The sequence below is a fragment of the Stenella coeruleoalba genome (assembly GCF_951394435.1).
Source record: "Stenella coeruleoalba genome assembly, chromosome: 2".
NCBI classification, from domain to species: domain Eukaryota; kingdom Metazoa; phylum Chordata; class Mammalia; order Artiodactyla; family Delphinidae; genus Stenella; species Stenella coeruleoalba.
In genome coordinates this window covers 68345285-68367643 of record NC_137147.1, presented here as the reverse complement: position 1 = coordinate 68367643, position 22359 = coordinate 68345285, and the positions used below count along the sequence as shown (strand labels likewise).

The 22359-nt window shown below is 36.8% G+C and overlaps 1 long non-coding RNA gene across 1 annotated transcript in view; it reads left to right on the top strand.

The window, feature by feature from the left end:
- The window catches only part of LOC307181320, a 103539-nt gene extending 82609 nt beyond the window's left edge, over positions 1-20930 (top strand). Inside the window, exon 3 of the long non-coding RNA XR_013826442.1 lies at positions 20692-20930. This is a non-coding gene — a long non-coding RNA (uncharacterized lncRNA). The remainder of the gene's footprint in view (positions 1-20691) is intronic.
- The last annotated feature ends 1429 nt before the right edge of the window (positions 20931-22359 follow it).

The window sequence follows — 22359 nt, the reverse complement described above, 5'->3', positions numbered from 1 at the left end:
CATTCCACGAGCAATGAATGAGAGTCTCCATTGCACAACATCCTCGTCAGCATTTGGTGCTGTTGGTGGTGTGGATTTTGGCCATTCTAATAGGTGTGTAACAATTCTCTTTTAAACTCAGGTAGCTGTTGGTCTCATGTTTGTAGGACTGAGGGCTTTAGTTTCTTACTGGCCTCAGTTCCTGGAGGCCACCTGTGGTTCCTTGCTTCATTGGAGTCCCTAATATGGCTGCTTGTGTCCTCAACACCAGCAAGGGAGCAGGAGACACCAAGAGAGTTAAGTAGTGTCACGTGAAGCCACGAGTTCCATTAAGTTGAAGATTTTTTAAACTGTTTATGTAATTTTGTAACTATATTTAGTTGAATTAAGAAGTGATTTGGAATTGATAAAAAGAAAACCTGATGTGCACATCAGTATTCCCTAAAGCTAGTCTGTACAATAAGGAAAGATAAAAAGTCAGTTCCTAAAGACATATATAGAAGGGGAGGTTTAATGTTGCTTTCTTTTGTTCTTTGGGTAGGAAAAATACTGAACAAAATTAACATTTCCTCAATACTTTAATTAAAAATATATGTTTTATTGAAATGTCTAACTTTGTACTTGTTAATAAGGTAGTTATCCAAACTAGTATTATTTTTGATACTAATATTTTTATTTAAATAATGGCTTAGATTTTACTAAACATCTAATATATATTCATTTATTTCTTTAAAATGTGCCAAGTTTTAGGCAAAATATTGTGATAACACTATTTTGTTTACTTTTATTTTTCCTTTATTTCCTTTATTGTTTCATTTATTTTTCATAAAAACTTCACAATATGTTGCACGATGGTCCACTGCAATGCACTATTACTTCATTTAAAATTTGAACAATGAATAGGGCATTTGAAGTACGTTAAACATTAAAATGTAATTTATTCACTCACATACTGGAAAGGGCAAGGCATCCATTTCCTAGTTACAGCTCTACATCAAACAGAAAACTCAGGGCCCTGAGTCAGTCACCTTTTCCATCATGCCTTATCTGTTGTTTGTTCTCATATATTTTCCACAAAGAGCAAACATGGCTACCAGCCCCTCCAGACATGTAACATTTCTTTTCCAATAATTCCAGCTGTGGTTCTGGGCTGAAACATCACTGAGATTAATTGGCCAGTGTGGGTCCTGAGCCCACCAGTTGTGTAAGGGAAGTAAGGTCTGCTCTACCCTGAACACATGGACTCAGATGGGGAGGATTTCCTCAAAGGAAAGTCAGAATACTGTATCAAAAGAAAGAGGAAAAGAGGTTAAGAAAGGACAAACACAGGGTGGGCGGGGCTGGGAGCTGAGGCTCAGGCTTCCTGGGAGCGCAGGGAGAGGACTGAAGGTGTGGGCACAGCCTGCAGGGGGTTAGTGCACCACGGCTAGCCTTCAGGGAGTCTGGGAAAAAGTCTGGAGCTGCCAAAGAGGCAAGAGATTTTTTCTTCCCTCTTTGTTTCCTGGTGCGCGAGGAGAGGGGATTAAGAGCACTGCTTAAAGGAGCTCCAGAGGTGGGCGTGAGCTGCAGCTAACAGCGCGGACCCCAGAGACGGGCGGGAGACGCTAAGGCTGCTGCTGCCGCCACCAAGAAGCCTGTGTACAAGCACAGTTCACTATCCACACCCCCTTTCTGGGGAGCCTGTGCAGCCCACCACTGCCAGGGTCCCGTGATCCAGGGACAACTTCCCCGGGAGAACACACGGTATTCCTCAGGCTGGTGCAATGTCCCGCCGGCCTCTGCCGCTGCAGGATCGCCCCGCATCATGCCACTCCCTCCCCCCGGACTGAGTGAGCCAGAGCCCCTGAATCAGAAGCTCCTTTAACCCCGTCCTGTCTGAGCGAAGAACAGATGCCCTCCAGCGACCTACACGCAGAGGCGGGGCCAAATCCAAAGCTGAACCCAGGGAGCTGTGCGAACAAAGAAGAGAAAGGGAAATCTCTCCCAGCAGCCTCAGGAGCAGCGGATTAAATCTCCACAAACAACTTGGATGTACCCTGCATCTGTGGAAGGCCTGAATAGACAACGAATCATCCCAAATTGAGGAGGTGGACTTTGAGAGCAAGAGTTATTATTTTTTCCTCTTTTCCTCTTTTTGTGAGTGTGTATCTGTATGCTTCTGTGTGAGATTTTGTCTGCATAGCTTTGCTTTCACCATTTGTCCTAGGGTTCTATCCGTCCATTTTTGTTTTGTTTTTACTTAAAAAAATTTTTTTTCTTAATAATTACTTTTTTATTTTAATAACTTATTTTATGTTATCTTACTTTATTTTATTTTATCCTCTTTCTTTCTACTTTTTCTCCCTTTTATTCTGAGCCGTGTAGATGAAAGGCTCTTGGTGCTGCAGCCAGGGGTCAGTGCTGTGCCTCTGAGGTGGGAGAGCCAACTTCAGGACACTGGTCCACAAGAGACCTCCCAGCTCCATGTAATATCAAATGGCAAAAATCTCCCAGGGATCTCCATCTCAACACCAACACCCAGCTTCACTCAACGACCAGCAAGCTACAGTGTTGGACACCCTATGCCAAACAAGCAAGACAGGAACACAACCCCAACCATTAGCAGAGAGGCAACCTAAAATCAAAATAAGTCCACAGACACCCCAAAACACACCACCAGACGTGGACCTGCCCACCAGAAAGACAAGATCCAGCCTCATCCACCAGAACACAGGCTCTAGTCCCCTCCACCAGGAAGCCTACACAACCCACGGAACTAACTTTAGCCACTGGGCTAAAGCCACTGGCACCAAAAACAATGGGAACTACGAACCTGCAGCCTGCAAAAAGGAGACCTCAAACACAGTAAGATAAGCAAAATGAGAAGACAGAAAAACACACAGCAGATGAAGGAGCAAGATAAAAACCCACCAGACCTAACAAATGAAGAGGAAATAGGCAGTCTACCTGAAAAAGAATTCAGAATAATGATAGTAAAGATGATCCAAAATCTTGGAAATAGAATAGACAAAATGCAAGAAACATTTAACAAGGACCTAGAAGAACTAAAGATGAAACAAGCAATGGTGAACAACAGATCAATAGCAGACTAACTGAGGCAGAAGAACGAATAAGTGACCTGGAAGATAAAAGAGTGGAAATAACTACTGCAGAGCAGAAAAAAGAAAAAAGAATGAAAAGAACTGAGAACAGTCTCAGAGACCTCTGGGACAACATTAAACACACGAATGTTTGCATCATAGGGGTTCCAGAAGAAGAAGAGAAAAAGAAAGGGACTGAGAAAATATTTGAAGAGATTATAGTTGAAAACTTCCCTAATATGGGAAAGGCAATAGTTAATCAAGTCTAGGAAGCACAGAGAGTCCCATACAGGGTAAATCCAAGGAGAAATACGCCAAGACACATATTAATCAAACTGTCAAAAATTAAATACAAAGAAAACATTAAAAGCAGCAAGGGAAAACGACAAATAACACACAAGGGAATCCCCATAAGGTTAACAGCTGATCTTTCAGCAGAAACTCTACAAGCCAGAAGGGACTGGCAGGACACATTTAAAGTCATGAAGGAGAAAAACCTACAACCAAGATTACTCTACCCAGCAAGGATCTCATTCAGATTTGATGGAGAAATTAAAACCTTTACAGACAAGCAAAAGCTGAGAGAGTTCAGCACCACCAAACCAGCTTTACAACAAATGCTAAAGGACCTTCTCTAGGCAAGTAAAAAAAGATAAGGAAAAGACCTACAATAACAAACCCAAAACAATTAAGAAAATGGGAGTAGGAACATACATATTGATAATTACCTTAAATGTAAATGGATTAAATGCTCCCACCAAAAGACACAGACTGGCTGAATGGATACAAAAAGAAGACCCATATATATGCTATCTACAAGAGACCCACTACAGACCTAGAGACACATACAGACTGAAAGTGAGGGGATGGAAAAAGATATTCCATGCAAATGGAAACCAAAAGAAAGCTGGAGTAGCAATTCTCATATCAGACAAAATAGATTTTAAAATAAAGACTATTAGAAGACACAAAGAAGGACACTACATAATGATCAAGTGATCGATCCAAGAAGAAGATATACCAATTGTAAATATTTATGCACCCAACATAGGAGCACCTCAATATATAAGGCAAATGCTAACAGCCATAAAAGGGGAAATCGACAGTAACACATTCATAGTAGGGAACTTTAACAGCCCACTTTCACCAATGGACAGATCATTCAAAATGAAAATAAATAAAGAAACACAAGCTTTAAATGATACATTAAACAAGATGGACTTAATTGATATTTATAAGGGCATTCCATCCAAAAACAACAGAATACACATTTTTCTCAAGTGCTCATGGAACATTCTCCAGGATAGATCATATCTTGGGTCACAAATCAAGCCTTGGTAAATTTAAGAAAATTGAAATTGTATCAAGTATCTTTTCTGACCACAATGCTATGAGACTAGATATCAATTACAGGAAAAGATCTGTAAAAAATACAAACATATGGAGGCTAAACATTAACACTACTTAATAGCGAAGTAATTACTGAAGAAATCAAAGAGGAAATCAAAAAATACCTAGGAACAAATGACAATGGAGACACGACGACCAAAACCTATGGGATGCAGCAAAAGCAGTTCTAAGGGGGAAGTTTATAGCAATAGAATCCTACCTTAAGAAACAGGAAACATCTCGAATAAACATCTTAACCTTGTACCTAAAGCAATTAGAGAAAGAAGAACAAAAAACCCCAAAAGTTAGCACAAGGAAAGAAATCATAAAGATCAGAAATAAATGAAAAACAACTGAAAGAAATGATAGCAAAAATCAATAAAACTAAAAGCTGGTTCTTTGAGAAGATAAACAAAATTGATAAACCATTAGCCAGACTCATCAAAAAAAAAAAGAGAAGACTCAAATCAATAGAATTAGAAATGAAAAAGGAGAAGTAACAACTGACACTGCAGAAATAAAAAAGATCATGAGAGATTACTACAAGCAACTCTATGCCAATAAAATGGACAACCTGGAAGAAATGGACACATTCTTTGAAATGCACAACGTGCCAAGACTGAAACAGGAAGAAATAGAAAATATAAACAGACCAATCACAAGCACTGAAATTGAAACTGTGATTAAAAATCGTCCAACAAACAAAAGCCCAGGACCAGATGGCTTCACAGGCAAATTCCATCAGACATTTAGAGAAGAGCTAACACCTATCCTTCTCAAGCTCTTCCAAAATATAGCAGAGGGAGGAACACTCCCAAACTCATTCTACGCGGCCACCATCACCCTGATATCAAAAACAGACAAAGATGTCACAAAGAAAGAAAACTACAGGGCAATATCACTGATGAATAGAGATGCAAAACTCCTCAACAAAATACTAGCAAACAGAATCCAACAGCACATTAAGAGGATCATACACCATGATCAGTGGGGTTTATTCCAGGAATGCAAAGATTCTTCAGTATACGCAAATCAATCAATGTGATACACCATATTAACAAATTGAAGGAGAAAAACCATATGATCATCTCAATAGATGCAGAGAAAGCTTTTGACAAAATTCAACACCCATTTATGATAAAAACCCTGCAGAAAGTAGGCATAGATGGAACTTTCCTCAACATAAAAAGGCCATATATGACAAACGCACAGCCAACATCTTTCTCAATGGTGAAAAACTGAAACCATTTCCACTAAGATCAGGAACAAGACAAGGTTGCCCACTCTCACCACTCTTATTCAACATAGTTTTGGAAGTTTTAGCCACAGCAATCAGAGAAGAAAAGGAAATAAAAGGAATCCAAATCGGAAAAGAAGAAGTAAAGCTGTCACTCTTTGCAGATGACATGATACTATACATAGAGAATCCTAAAGATGCTACCAGAAAACTACTAGAGCTAATCAATGAATTTGGTAAAGTTGCAGGATACAAAATTAATGCACAGAAATCTCTGGCATTCCTACACACTAATGATGAAAAATCTGAAAGTGAAATCAAGAAAACACTCCCATTTACCACTGCAACAAAAAGAATAAAATATCTAGGAATAAACCTACCTAAGGAGACAAAAGACCTGTATGTAGAAATTATAAGACACTGATGAAAATAATTAAGGATGATACAAATAGATGGAGAGATATGCCATGTTCTTGGACTGGAAGAATCTACATTGTGAAAATGACTCTACTACCCAAAGCAATCTACAGATTCAATGCAATCCCTATCAAACTACCACTGGTATTTTTCACAGAACTAGAACGAAAAATTTCACAATTTATATGGAAACACAAAATACTCCAAATAGTCAAAGCAATCTTGAGAACGAAAATTCCTGAAGGAATCAGGCTCCCTGACTTCAGACTATACTACAAAGCTACAGTAATCAAGACAGTATGGTACTGGCACAAAAACAGAAACATAGATCAATGGAACAAGATAGAAAGCCCAGAGATAAACCCACACACATATGGTCACCTTATCTTTCATAAAGGAGGCAGGAATGTACAGTGGAGAATGGACAGCCTCTTCAATAAGTGGTGCTGGGCAAACTGGACAGGCACATGTAAAATTATGAGATTAGATCACTCCCTAACACCATACACAAAAATAAGCTCAAAATGGATTAAAGACCTAAATGTAAGGCCAGAAACTGTCAAACTCTTAGAGGAAAACATAGGCAGGACCCTCTATGACATAAATCACAGCAAGATCCTTTTTGACCCACCTCCTAGAGAAATAGAAATAAAAACAAAAATAAACAAATGGGACCTAATGAAACTTCAAAGCTCTTTCACAGCAAAGGAAACCATAAACAAGACCAAAAGACAACCCTCAGAATGGGAGAAAATATTTGCAAACTAAGCAACTGACAAAGGATTAATCTCCAAAGTTTACAAGCAGCTCATGCAGCCCAATAGCAAAAAAACAATCAACCCAATCCAAAAATGGGCAGAAGACCTAAATAGACATTTCTGCAAAGAAGATATACAGAGTGCCAACAAACACATGAAAGAATGCTCAACATCATTAATCATTAGAGAAATGCAAATCAAAACTACAATGAGATATCATCTCAACCGGTAAAAATGGACATCATCAAAAAATTTAGAAACAATAAATGCTGGAGAGGGTGTGGAGAAAAGGGAACACTCTTGCACTGCTGGTGGAAATGTGAATTGGTACAACCACTATGGAGAACAGTATGGAGGTTCCTTAAAAAACTACAAATAGAACTACCATATGACCCAGCAATCCCACTACTGGGCATATAGCCTGAGAAAACCATAATTCAAAAAGAGTCATGTACCAAAATGTTCATTGCAGCTCTATTTATAATAGCCCGGAGATGGAAACAACCTAAGTGCCCATTATCAGATGAATGGATAAAGAAGATGTGGCACATATATACCATGGAATATTACTCAGCCATAAAAGGAAACGAACTTCAGCTATTTGTAATGAAGTAGATAGACCTAGAGTCTGTCATACAGAGTGAAGTAAGTCAGAAAGAGAAAGACAAATACCTTATGCTAACACATATATATGGAATTTAAGTAAAAAAATGTCATGAAGAACCTAGGGGTAAGACAGGAATAAAGACACAGACCTACTAGAGAATGGACTTGAGGATATGGGGAGGGGGAAGGGTAAACTGTGACAAAGCGAGAGAGAGGCATGGACATATATACACTACCAAACGTAAGGTAGCTAGCTAGTGGGAAGCAGCCACATAGCACAGGGAGATCAGCTGGGTGCTTTGTGGCCACCTGGAGAGGTGAGATAGGGAGGGTGGGAGGGAGGGAGATGCAAGAGGGAAGAGATATGGGAACATATGTATATGTATATGTATAACTGACTACTTTGTTATAAAGCAGAAACTAACACACCATTGTAAAGCAATTATACTCCAATAAAGGTGGAAAAAAAAAAAAAACATTCCAAGTTGAGTGCTTTTTCACTACCCCAGAATTTCTTCTGATTCAGGAGGAAGCTTAAGCTTATCTTGTGGAATGCGTTGGGATATTTATTTATATAGAGTGTTTTCATACATGTTATTTCACTTGAGGAGGCAATATACGTACACGACATACACGTTTTCCATCCTGAATTCCTTTAGCTGTTCCTGGCAGGCTTCACTTTGTTAAACTGACTCTTTGGAGTAGAGTAGCACTCAAAATCAGAGCCATTCTCTCAACTTTCCTGTGGCAAGAGCGTGTATGTATAGTTGTCATTATATTATATTCCTACTGTGATGTAACCTGAATATAAAGTAAAAATAGGAAGAGAGACTGAATCAACAACAACAACAAAAAAAGTAAAGCAGGATATGTGCTTTCAGTGGAGCATCTACAGTAAATGCTGTTGATAGATGTTGACATGTAGTTCCCTGAAGTATGGATAGTCCACTCTTAGATAACCGAGGGTTGATTATACATGGAAAATAAGTTATAGCTTCACATTCCCAGTCAAGATTTCTGGCACTGAATTACTCTGCAGCATAACAAAAGGACTATTTTAACCCAGCAAGAGCATTCTATTACAAATCAATTCAAAAATTGAAACCAACTTATTACGCAGGGCAAACCCAAATACAAAAAGGGAACGTCAAGTAATGCAAAAGGATAAAATTTCATACTTTATATATAATGATAATCATTACTACATTAGATTGAATTCAGTACTCAGAAATGTTTCTTTTTTTCTAATTGGAATTTAATTCCTTAAAGGTTCATTCAACAACCTGTAATAAATGATGACCAGTAGAAATCTGAAGAAAAGTTTCTAATGGCTTTATTACTGAAATGTATGATTTCCACAAAGTTTTCTTTTCTTTAGTTTTTATGTAAATTTTTTTCAATTTTGCTTAAAATATTTTGAGATTTTTTAAAGTCTCAGTTTTATCTGAAGGAAGACATATATTTATTAATTATTTCCAACAAGGATGGCTGTCATTTACTCTATCATTTGCAATGTTTGCGTTTTTAATTTTTGCATTAAAAACAGTGATTTGGGGGTTGAACAAAATGAACCTGATGTACATTTCCCTACAGATAGCTTATTGCAGCATCATGAGCATGAAGCCTGTACACAAATACCTATAATGCCATACAGAGTATGCAGGGATAAGCTTATGTTTGAAGAAAGGAATGGTTGTTTTCAGTTGGCAGCACCAGAGAAGATGTCTTGGAGAAGGTAGCATTTGAGCTGGATTGGACACCAATGGACATTTGAGGTACAGGAAATAGCAAGAGAAAATTTCGAAGCTTGCTGTTTGCTCAAACTCTCTCTCAGCTACCCTCTAGCAACATCAGACTATATACTTGTCCCTAAACACTCTGTTCTTTTAGAGTTCATTTCACATTAATATCTGGAATGCACTCACATTCTCTAAAAGAACATTATTTTCAGAGGTCAGTCTCAGATGCTACCTTCCCTGGAGAGATGTTGAAGGTGTTTGAACAGTATTGTGACATGATCAGAGCTGTGCTTTTGAAATATGACAGTAGGGTAGAAGATGGTTTGAACCAGGTGATAGGGAAATACAACTGTGTTCCTATGAGGAAGTAAGGGCTTAATATTAAACAATACCAGTGTCTAGGAAGAGGTAGAAATAGTTATGAGAGAGATTTGATCGATCATACTATATTTTGAGCTTCCTTATCTTGGAGTAAGGTGATTCTTTTAAGATAAAATGTGAACATGGAAGAAGGAAAAATTTAGGGGGTGGAAAATAATGAATTGGATTCTAGTCACGTTGAGTTAAAGGTGTTTGTAAGGCATCCAAATGGAGATGTTCCATGGACACTTGGAAAAGAGGATCTGGAGCTTATGAGGATAAAATTATCTAGAATTTGGCCCCTTACAAATGATCATTGAAATAATGAAATTAGACTACAATGCTAAGCAAAATATACAGAAATGAGAAAAAGGTACTACCATTGTAAAACTGTGTTGCTTTAAATATATTGTTCATAAATTTTAGTATCAGCTACCGTAGGCAGTGATGAAATGTTGATATCTGAAGATGCTTAAAGATTAAATAGACTGCTTTCTGCAGTGGTTTACCTCAACTAAGCATTCACTAAGACTATTTCATTCTAGTATGTTTGACCATTTAATGATTAAAGAGCTAAATATACAGTTGAGATTAAAGTTAATAGGCAAATCTCCCCCCAAATATAAGGAAACAAAAGACACATTCTAATGACCATCTGTGACATTTACTGAAAACTCTTTGGTGAATTCTAGGTGCTGTTTTTATGTTGTTAAAAGAAATCTCCACTAGATGGTGGTTGAATTGTCACTAAGAGCAAACATTCTTTGCCCGTCCGTATGATAATGGAATCATCCACTTAGTAAAAGTTAGTTTAATTTAATTTTAAAAAATGTTTTGTCTTTTCTTCTTCCAATTTTATCGAGATATAATTGACATACAGCACTGTGTAAGTTTAAGGTGTACAGCATAATGGTTTGATTTACATACATTGCGAAATGATTACCACGATAAGTTTAGTAAATATCCATCATCTTCTATAGATACAAAATAAAAGAAAAGGAAAAATATTTTTTCTTTGTGATGAGAACTCTTAGGATCTACTCTCTTAGCAACTTTCGTGTATAACACACAGCAGTGTTAGTTACATTCATCACATTGTACATCACATCCCTAGTACTTATACCTGTCAAAATTAGTTTTAAAAGTCTGTGTATTATAGAAAATATGGATTATTTAAATGGATTTTAGAAGAGCATAAGTTACTTTTTGTTTCAATCTAGTTCGGAAACAAAATACTATTTAATTAGATTTTCTAACCACACTTTCTTCTGTCAATGGTTTCAAGTTCCATTGTTTTTAAAGCTTATATTTAGAAATAACTCAGAAATTAGAACTGATATGCAAATTTCAGTATTACTGGTATCACCATATCCCATCTATTATTGTCATGAAAAAAGGGTTCAGGGATTGGTCTAGTTTGTTCCTGTCGGTAGTCATTTCAATCTAATTTCTTTTAAATTGGATTTTTATTTAACACAACAAATTTTAATAGATTGAATCATTTCTATATAAGATATTTATAGTTAATCCAACTTAATAAATATATATTTTAAAGTATGATTCTTCAGCTAACCTTGAAGAATCAAAACTTTCTAATTTTTGTCTTTATTTAACTTCACAGTTTGTGTCAAATTATCTTTCCTCTTGCGCAATTTCCTGCTTGGCACTAAAAAGTAAAATGACAGAACACCCCAATCCTAGTCCTGTGGGCCCACAGCATGACTTACTTAAATAACAAAACAAATTAGTTTGGGGAGGGGGAGCTAGGATCAAAATACACATTTTTGAGTTTGTTGTAAAGCTAATTACAAAGCTAATTCTTCCAGACTCAATGAGACTAAATATTTCATAGAGAAGTCATTAAATGATCTGATTTTGCAGAATCAAATAAATTTTTGTAATATGTTTAAGTAATCCACATTATCATTTTGCAGGGCCTCAAAAACTATAAGATACTGAGTTAAATATGTATAAATTAGTAAAATAAATATGGCTCAAATACATGATGAATTTAAATTTTGTCCCAAAATGCTGAAACATTTGTTAGGCAGAAGTTCTTGATGGTATGGCTAAACATTCCAAAAAAACCAGTTGACTGTTGCTCTTTTGGTCTCTTTCAAATAGGTGATGTGAATGTGGGCTAGGCACACAGTCCAAGACAGCCATCATCTCATCTCTCATCTGTTTTGCCAGCTTTTTCTGCAGAGAATGTCTTTCTTCTTCCTACCCTAGCAATGTGACCTCATCACGCACAGTGTACTCTTCATTTTCTGCATCTGCTTTTTAACCATGTGAATCTATATTTACTTAATAACTTGGCCACGCCTGTCTTGTTACAGTTTGGTCTTTATTCAGGAGTGATTACCTGAATAAAGGTAATTACCTGAATGAGAGATTACCAAGGAGAAAATAATTTCCACTGGCTCCTCTTCCCCCAGGGGAAGAAGACAAAAGATGTTTGCATAATCTTTCCGAGAGTTACTCATGAGGGGATCTCAGTCTTGCATCTAGAGATTGGAGGACTGAGGTATCCCTGAGCAAAAGTTACAACAGACTATTCACTTGTAGATCCTGTCTTAAAGGGTTTGAGTTGAGTAGGAACATGATCAGGATTTAGATGAGTCTTCTTCTAATTTCTTGGTGAAAAGTGGGTTAAATTGAGAATTTTAACTGTAAAGATGGCTACCTCTGCATTCTAAAAGAGACTCCTTGGCACTTCCAAGAGCATTTAAATAGATAACAGTAAAGTGACTCATCTGTATGTCTAATTTCATTACAAATGTTGCAATAGATATTTAGCAGATACAATTACCATCTGTCTTGACTCACATAGAAGAGAGGGGGAAAAAAAGGAAAAGGAGCTTTTCCTAACATAAGTGGCCTTAGTTTGGAAGAAAAAAAAAGGAATAAGGGCAGAGAGAATGTGTAAATATGCCTGAGAAAGACATTTCCAAAAGCAGAATTAACTGAACTAGGAGAGGCAAAAGAAACACCAGGCAAGAATCAGTCCAGGAACTCTGGACTGGAAACCAGATGTATTCATTGGAATGAAACAGGTACTTGGAAACAAAGTGAATTCTAGAAGCTGGTAGGAAGTGTGGATATGTAATATCTGGCGATCTAGTTAAGCAGCCACATTTACAGTAGCATTCTGCCAGACAAAGTGAGTCCAGGGGCAGGGATTCAAGCATTGGTAGCATACAAAAATGGCTATGAGCAGATAGGGTCTAGATATTGGTTTGGAATTCCAGGGTTGCTAGGACTCCAGCCCTAGTTACAATAGAGATAATTAGAACTCCCAACGTAGAAGAATTGCAGTATAATGCAGGTTATCAATACAAAATTTTAGGTCACATCTTAGCCGAAGCAGTGTAGGTACTTCACCATCAGAACTCAATTTTAATGTAGGGACTTGGTCACAGGAATAGGGGAACCTAGACCCAATAAACATCATTAAAGGGAAACAATAGCAAACTGGACCTGACGCAAATATTCTGAACTAAATCTCCTTTACTGTCCAAGATTGGTTCCATATTTTAGAGTAGATTTGTGGTTTTATATAGAAGTTAAGTTGCTCCAGAAGGAGGCTTGTAGATGAAAATATAAAGAGCTCATTTTGTAATTTTTTCATTGATGATTTATTCAATCAAACATCTGTATATTTATTGAGCCTCCCCTATATTCAAAGCTCTGAGCTAAGCAGGATACAAAAATGCTAAGGTATCAATCTAACATCAGAAGGTCTAAGGTATAGTTGTGAAACAGATAAGCAGATAAACCTGAGCTCTATGAAAAAATTACTGTATCAGATTTTATATATTAAGAAAAAATGTTATGGGAATACAGAAATTCCAGTAAGTTGGGAGAAATCAAGAAATATCTATGAGCAGGTGGCATTTGAAATGAATCTTAAGGTTAAGTTTATTTTTTCTAGCTGATTATATTGGGGGAAAATGAGAAGTAATAAAGTATAGAGTAATTAATAATGATATCTACCACTTAAATAATATTATTAACTGTCAATTAGAGTTAAATGTGTCATCTTCCTTAATCTTGACAACAACTCTGATATGTACCAACTATCACAATTTTACAGATATAGAACTGAGGCTCTAAGAGGTTAAGTCATTTATCCAAGTTCCCAGAGCTGCAAATGAAAGAGCTGGATTTTGATTATTTTTGTTTCTTTTTTCTTCAAAAACACCTGCTCTTTCTATTATGCAATAATGCTTCTGACATGTCCTGAGATGGGTGAGAAGTGAAATATGTCAGGAGTATAGACTTCACGGGCAATGTTTTCATGGGAATTGCTGAAACTGCAGAGGCCCAAGCTAGAGTGGGAGGACCTTTGCATGAAGAGGTAAGAAGAAAGGAAGAAGTTAAGCTTAAGAAGAAATCTCAGGTCATAAGGTTTACTGAGATGGTAAACTATTCATCATTAGGATGATGAAACCATTTTATTCTAAGAGTTGTGCTATTTTTGAACTAGAAAGAATTTAGAAAATTATGTTGTTCAACTCTTCAGATTTACAAGTAAAAAAATGTAGACCCAGGTCAAGAATATAAATTAGCCTGAAGTTAAGGCTTCTTTAGTTCTGCATGGGAGCTCTACTGAGCCTATACTTCTCCCTTTTAGAGTAAGTAATGTAGGGCCACAGTTGGAGTGGAGAAGTGAGCTCAACAAGATGAGGAAAAGGGACAATCATGTGTGAGACAGTTGAGTACCATGAACATGGGACCAAGAAATTAGGCAGCCAAGTACTCACTCCTCTGGTTTTCTGAATACAGATCAATTAAATAACCATTCCAGTTTTAATGGTTGATATCCCACAGGGTGTTTGGGGCCTGGAAACTATCAAAGAGATTTTCACTAATAATAGCAAACTTCATTATGAAGTTGACTTGTAAGTGACCAATACAATAACCCAGAAAAGTCAATTGCTTAAGTATGTTCTTAAAATTATAGCCTTTAGTTCTACTATGACTTTGATAACTACAACTACTAATTGTAGTTGAATTAGTACAAGAATATTGTATTCACCTATTAACCAAGGGCTTTCTCGTCAAAGAGAAATTGAGCTGACTCCAAGATGTCATAACAAAAATGAAAGAAAGGAAGAAAGGAAGAAAGGAAGGAAGAAAGAAAGGAAGGAGGGAGGGAGGGAGGGAAAGAAGGAAAGAAAATAAAACAACCCTCAGCTGTGTCATAACTGTAAGACTTTTCATTACTATTGACAATGAAAATGAGAGTCGTAAAGAACACAGCTGGAATTTTAACTCTTAAGTTGAGATCAAAGATTTGGCAGCTAGAAAAATCATCCTTTTGACTTGTAAACAAAACAAATCTTATATGGATGTCAGAATAAATAAAGTATTTCTTTTTTAAACAGTTACTGTTTTGGCTAAACTGTACTCATCATACTTATTCAGAGATGTAAGGCAGAGAATTTATTGCTTTTATTGCCATCTTAACCTAAGACACAATTATTTAAAATGAAATAAATATATACTTAGCAAACAAGGAAGATATATTACTAATTGTCCACTGGGCAGTCAATTGCCAGTTAGAGTAGCCACTTATGTAAACTCTGTCAAACATGCTGACCCAAACACGTCTCTAGCGATTTCTAACATCTGGCTTAAAAGCTTCCCTGTAATTATTTTCATTTTGCATAAGCAAAACTCACTAAACCCTGCATCTGTGGTGGTGATATACAAAACATATAAATTTGGAAGGATTCATTAGATAATGCCAAAGAAAATGCACCAACGGCTCAATGTCATTTAATTCCTGCACTTTTGGTGAATTAGCCAGCAGTGAAGGCCCTTTCTCTTCAGAAGATTATACAGATTATACACTGCTTCTCAACTTGTTTCTGTTGTGCTTCTACTGGAGTGTTTAATACATAGAAATTGACATATAGCAAAGTTATAAAAATGGGAGTACTTTTCCTTGATGTACTTGCCATCTTTGATTTTCTACAGAAAAAGACAGATAATAAAATGATACAGGTTTCAGAGTTACCACCCAGACTTTTTGCTGCTTTAAAGTGTGGTTCTTGGGCTTCCCTTGTGGCACAGTGGTTGAGAGTCCGCCTGCCAATGCAGGGGACACGGGTTCGTGCCCCGGTCTGGGAAGATCCCACATGCCGCGGAGCGGCTGGGCCCGTGAGCCATGGCCGCTGAGCCTGCGCATCCGGAGCCTGTGCTCCGCCACGGGAGAGGCCACAACAGTGAGAGGCCCGCGTACCACACACAAAAAAAGTGTGGTTCTTATATTGTTACAGTTTTCTTGGAAGAATGCTTAAAACACATTTAACATATTTTTTATGAAGTATTTTCCAAATTCTGAGGTGTACAAACATCTAGATTCTCAAAACACTGCAAATAGTTTAAAATCGTAAAATACAGATGCATATATTTGTGAATGGAGTATAGATATATATTTTTTCTGATATCAGCAAAACCTTTCCATTATATCATAACTTCTTCTAAACTTGTGTTCAAATTGTATGTTGGAATGCCACAATTAAATGCTACTTGATTATACTTTGATTTATTAACCGTAGTTAAGCATATTCATTCATATCAAAATGTTCAAAACTGTTTCAAAGACATGTTTATTAGCACTCATCTTTGGTTAGCTATTTCTCTCAACCTGTTCTAGGGAAACTGGAATAGTCAAGGTCAGGGGATATATATTTATTAGCTTCAGAACCACATCTGTGTGTTCAGATTGGAGGAAAGGTCATAAACACAATGAATGTTGCTAGGAAACCATGCCTTTTAGTCAATTTAGTTGTGAAGATGAAAGGGTTTTTGGTACAAAGATGAGCTATTTGTGTAGTACAATGAATAATCATTTTATTTTGATCTTTGAATTCGCATTTAAAAATAACACCTTTCATTAGTAGATTTTCCTATTTATTACTTGGATTTCAAATGTTTGAAATTCAAGACATGAATGTAGCTTTCTATGAAAAGAAAGATTTGTTGCAATTTTCATTTAAAGAAGATAATCTTGTTGGTAAAATTTAGGGATATCTAATTCTTAAAGCAAATCATATGAATCATAAAAAGATTAATAATCAAATAATAAAAGTCTTGGAACAAGAGCGAAGTCCCTTGAAATAGCCATTAAAAGGATTTTGAAAGCTCAAGTGCTATAAACAACGCTGACACTTCTTTTTGTGTTTCAGAACTACAGCACTGTGATTCTGGCAACTTTTCACAAAGATTAACCTAAGAGAAAATAGACATGTTTTACTGGTCAACAGCGGTTAGAGGATCCTTGGACATAACTAAGTACTCTAATTCCACAGCAGTATTAGCCCACTTAAGCACCTAATTAGAAGCTCATGTTGTCTGTGCCTGTATCTATTGATTTTGAATCAAAATGTCATTTTAACCATGTAATTTTTTTATTGGCCCCATTTCACTTGAACATCTAAGTAGTATTTGGTGGTACAAGTTATGTTGATATGACATTTCTAGCAGGTTAGTACTGCAATACTAACATCTAACAAGCCAGACATCTGGCTTTTTGAGTATGTGACTTACATCCCTTGTTTTTAATAATTGTTTCCCATTCCATTTGATTGTGGTGGCTCTGTTAATCACTTGACCTCATCCTCCCTCCACAGGGGTGGATATGTCACTCATGCTGGCCAATCAGAATAATTCATGGGTCACATGTGTTTGAGAAAGAGAAAGAATCCCAGTATGAATGGGACATAAACAGGGGTGAGGTGATAGGAAATGAGGTTGTGGAAGCAGAAAAGCCAGATTGTGTAGAGCCTTATGGGGCAGAGTAAAAATTTTAGACTTTATCTAAATATAAGGGGAAACTTGGGGTTAGGTGGGAGTGTGACATGATCTAATTTATGATTTTGAAGATCACACTGGCTTAACTCAGTGTGATCTTGTCCCCTCAGTCCCAACTCAGAAAGGACTGAGGGGACAAGCTAGCATTTAGTAAGCTATTACAGTAGTGCTAGTGGAGTGCTAGTGCTTGTGCTAAGGTAGTAGCAATGGAAATTGACAGAAGTTAATGGACTTAAGATAACTTCTGAAGACCAAGCTAACAAACCTTGCTGGTGAATTGGGTATATCCTATCCAAGGACAACTTCTAGATTATCAGCTTGAACAATGAAGTGTGGTATTGCTGTTGAATTAATTGGGAAAACAGGAGGGAAAACAGTGTTGAGGGTGCAATTAAGAGTTCCACTTTAGGCAAATTAAATTTGAAAGTATTTCCAAGTGAAGATGTTAAGTAGGCAGTTGACTATGACATTTGGAAAAGCGGGATCAGTATATACCAATTTTTGAGTCAATTACAAATAGTTAATATTTAAAGCCATGGGACTAAATGAGATCACCTAAGGAGGAAGTATCCATAGAAAAAAAGACAAGAAAAGGACAAGACTTCTTTGAACAGCACACTTAATTTAAAATACATCAGATGATTGAGTAATTAAAATGCTACTTTTTGCACTTATCTACAAAATGCTTTTTTATACTGTGTCATGCACATAATATGAAAGTAAAATGTGCCCAGTGTTCAGAACAGTCTATTCTTAGCACTGTATAGATGAGAAAATTGAGCACTGAGACATGAGATTTCGAGACTCACGACCACGCTGCTAGTAAGCAATGGAGTTAAGCCCAGAACAGAGACCTTGCTAACTCTAATGCATTGCATTTTCTGTTATACTATGTTGGAAACTCTCCACTTTCAAAGATACAATGTCTCCAGTGTTATTACTTAGGCTATTTGCCTTTACATTAACATTCCCAGTTTACAATGCTTGAGTTCTGAAGTCTAGTTTTCTATCTTAGCCTTTGTTCTCTAATGTCACATCTTGCTGCAACCTGCCTCAGAGAGTTTCTCCCTCTAGTGATCTACTGTTGTTATGCTGTAAGCTGTGAAAATAAACAATCGACAGAATTATTATGAATATAATAAGTTAAAACAGTCTTTGAGAGACTCTGATTGGTTATATGCCATGACCTTACTGTTTTGTCTTAAAACATATATCATGACTATTCAAGACCTTTTGCTTATTATTATTATTATTACTACTACTATTACATTAGCATTAGCGTTTGTGTTATGAACTGATTAACTTGCCAAATAAATGACTTCTGATGTGTAGTGCAATTTTCAACACTCATGCATCTTTCTCTCAGACCACGTACTGCGCCAGTCCACACTGATAAGAGTCCTATAGATATTTTCACTCTCAATTTCTGGGATATCTGCTCTAAAAGGTCAAAAGAAAGTTTTGGTTGTTCTCTCCGGAAAATGGAACTCATAAGAAAGAAATCCTGATCTGGACCTTAACAAAGAAGGCTACATTTTTAAACAAATCAGCTCCTTTGTGCATGAATAGGGTCTTCTAGGAAATAAGTCTTTCTCTACCCATTCCACTTGGGTGTTTGGGGCGCTAATCACTCCTCCCACCTCCTCGATTCTTTCTGAAGCTGATCTTCAGTTTCCTGTGCTTTTTCCTTTGGCAAACAGAGTTCCTGTGCTCCCACCATTGCATTCGTCTCATCTCTCATGCAGTCTAGATCACAATTATGTTTAAAGTTTGTGGACGGCCAGTCCACAATATCTCCTCTCACCAAATAGACCCCAAAGTCCTGGATTTTCCAGAGGCTTCCTCAAGCAAGCAATCTCTGAGGAATTTCACTTTTATTCCTTTGGTAGTAGGGAGTTATTGAAAGAATTTTAACAGAGAAGTAGTACAGTTTTGCAGCAATGTAAATGATGGATTTGAAGGAATGATGATAAAGGTGAGTAGAACCATTACAAGGCAAAGTTTCCAGTGAAAATTGAAAAGGGTATGAACTACCCAATAACAATCAGAATAGGTAGGAGAGAACATATTTTAGAGATATTTAGAAGGCAAAGTAACGTAGCACTTGGGCACTCATTGGAATGTGGGGTAAAGGAGAGGGGATAATTAAAGTGACCCCTTCATTACTATCTTGAGCCAGTAATAAGTCATGTCATAAAATGTGGTAGAGATATGAGGGTAGAGATGGGGAGGTAATGGGTTTTGTCTCAGGTTGGTGTAGTTTGAAGTGGGTCTGGAATTTTGGAGAGAATTCTGGGGGCCAGAAAAAAATTTGGGAGACTTTAGGATATAAGTGATCATTAAAGCCATTTCAACCAATGAGATTGTTAGGGGAACCACTGACTGAAACCGCCCACCCTGACCAGGCCCGATACGTGCATGAGTTATCTTAACAGGAGGTCCTGGTAAGGAACATAGAACTAACAAGCCACCACCAACTGGAAGAATTCAGGAAAGGTCAAAAGGAGACAGGAGACGCCAGTCCATATGTCCTCCCAGAATCCTTCTCTCTGGAATCCATCTTGGCTGAGCGATGCGTGCACCACCAGGACAGACCCTGAGTCAGAATGATTGGACAGAGACAACCAGGAAACTAATCCCATCACCATAAAACCCGAGACTGTGAGCCACATGGCAGAGCAGTCCTTCTGGGTTCCCTTACCCTACTGCTCTCCACCCAGGTGCCCCTTCTCAATAAAGTCTCTTGCTCTGTCAGCAAGTATGTCTCCTCGGACAATTCATTTCTGAGTGTTAGACAAGAGCCCACTCTCAGGCCCTGGAAGGAGTCCCCCTTCCTGCAACAAGAATACCCAGAGAAAGTGCTTTAAATAAGAAAGGAGAGGTTGAACACTACAAAAAAGGCCTTTAGGAAGTAGTTAGAGAAAGGAGATTTCGCAAACAATAGATAATGCGGAGAATCAGGAGAGTTGGGGTTATACATGCTAAAGGAAGAAACAAACTAAAGGAAGAAAGAAACTAAAAGCAAGAGTGACAACTAGTGCTGAAAGCCTTAGAGAGGTGAAACAGATGAGGACTGAAAGTTATCCATTGAGTCTGGCAGCAAAGTGAATCTTAGGGAGATTCCTAACTGTAGGGTGGTGAGGAAAGAAATCCAATTAAGAGAGTTGTGGAGCAAATATGATTTAGGAGTTGAAGAGAGATGGGCTGGACTGTTTGAAACACTGATTAGTAATGGAAAGGAGAGAGAAGGCTATGGTTACAATGGGAATAGAGTTTAATTTTTTTTTTTTTTTAACTTCTAGATGGGAGATGCTTAACCTTGCCTGTGTGCTGGAAGATAAAAGGCAGCAGTAAGGAGAAATTTATGATGCAGAAGAGCCATAGAGTAGACGTGACTTTGGGGTGAGAAATGAGAGATTTTATCTCTGATGGCGTTTCTCCATGGGAGAAGCAGAAGGTGAGGTAAAGATCAAATAACTCTGGGTATTTCACTGTCCCCTAGGTACCTAACTTAAGTATAACAACATTTAAATTATAAATACAAGTAACTGTTTTTAAATGCTGAATGCTAAAATAATCAACCTTTGCCTTGTTTAATATGTTAGGCTACAGCAAATATGTAGTATTATGTATCAAATCGTATCTGCCATTTCCACAGAGCATTTCCAGTATTGATTATATACACAGTTAATTTCTACACTGGTGAACTTATCTTACTACAAGATCTTTGAATTGGTCATCAACTGATAGAATTATCCATCTTTGATTTTATCTGCTTTTAAGTTAAAATTGGCCAAGAGTCATACAATTTAAGAAATAAATGTACCCCAGTTTTATTTAAACCATTATTCCAATCAAATAAGTAAAGGAAGTAACCATAAAAGTAATTTTTCTCATCAGTTTCAATCATAGGAATTGTGATTGAAGTACAGAGTTCTATTAGAATTGGTAAGTTATGGACTACAATCCAATTCATTTAGTTGTTTCCCACCTAATATCTATAGAGCTGCTCACAAATTAGAAAACCAGAAATCATAAATTCTAATCTCATCTCTGCTGTATACAAAACAAACAACCTTTCTGAGTGACCCAGAGAATTCTTGATGCTATTGTTGTCATACACTGCTATGAACAAAAAATCAGTTATTTTTCTAAATAGGTATCAGTTGAAAGACTGTCTGGTATTGTGGTTAAATGTAGAGACTATAATGTTAAACAGATCTGGAGTCAAGTAATCATCCTACCACCAACAGGTGTGTGACCTCAGCTTCCCCTTTTATAAATTGAGATTGAGTGTTACTGAGAAAAGAAAAGATTATTCATGTAAAATGTTGATGATAATTGTTGACATAATAGGAACTCAAATAAGTAAATAATGGTATAACTACCATAGTAAAATAATATAAATATTTTGCATAGGATGAATCATCTTACGTACTCACTCTCTCAGTGATGATACATGACTTATTATTCAAACTTCTAGTCACTCACTTCCAAACCAAAATAAGAAAGAAGGTACAAGCTTCCAAGATTTCATGATGAACTCTATGAAAAGTCTTTCAATCTTGATCTAGAGAAATTTTTTTTTAAATGACAAAGAATAGGGACTACTGCAAAAATTAGGATTTTTGTAGAAACTGGTAAAAATGCTATCTGTGTGTGATGAAGATAAAGAGAGATAGAATGTACGCCAAAGTAGAATTTACATTAAAATATTATACAAGGTATATGTTAATGGGGACAAAAGCTGCACAATTTTGCTTATGAGAAATCAGTATTAATAATAATCTTAAATCATCCTATGAATTATTTGTACCTGCTATCTAATGACCTTTTCATTGCACAGATATCACTTTATGATACAATATAAACTCTTGTTGATTAGTCTTAACTAATTTGGATAATATGCCAATGAAAGAAATGTATATATATAGGTATAGTTCTAGTATACCTATATCTAGTATACCTAT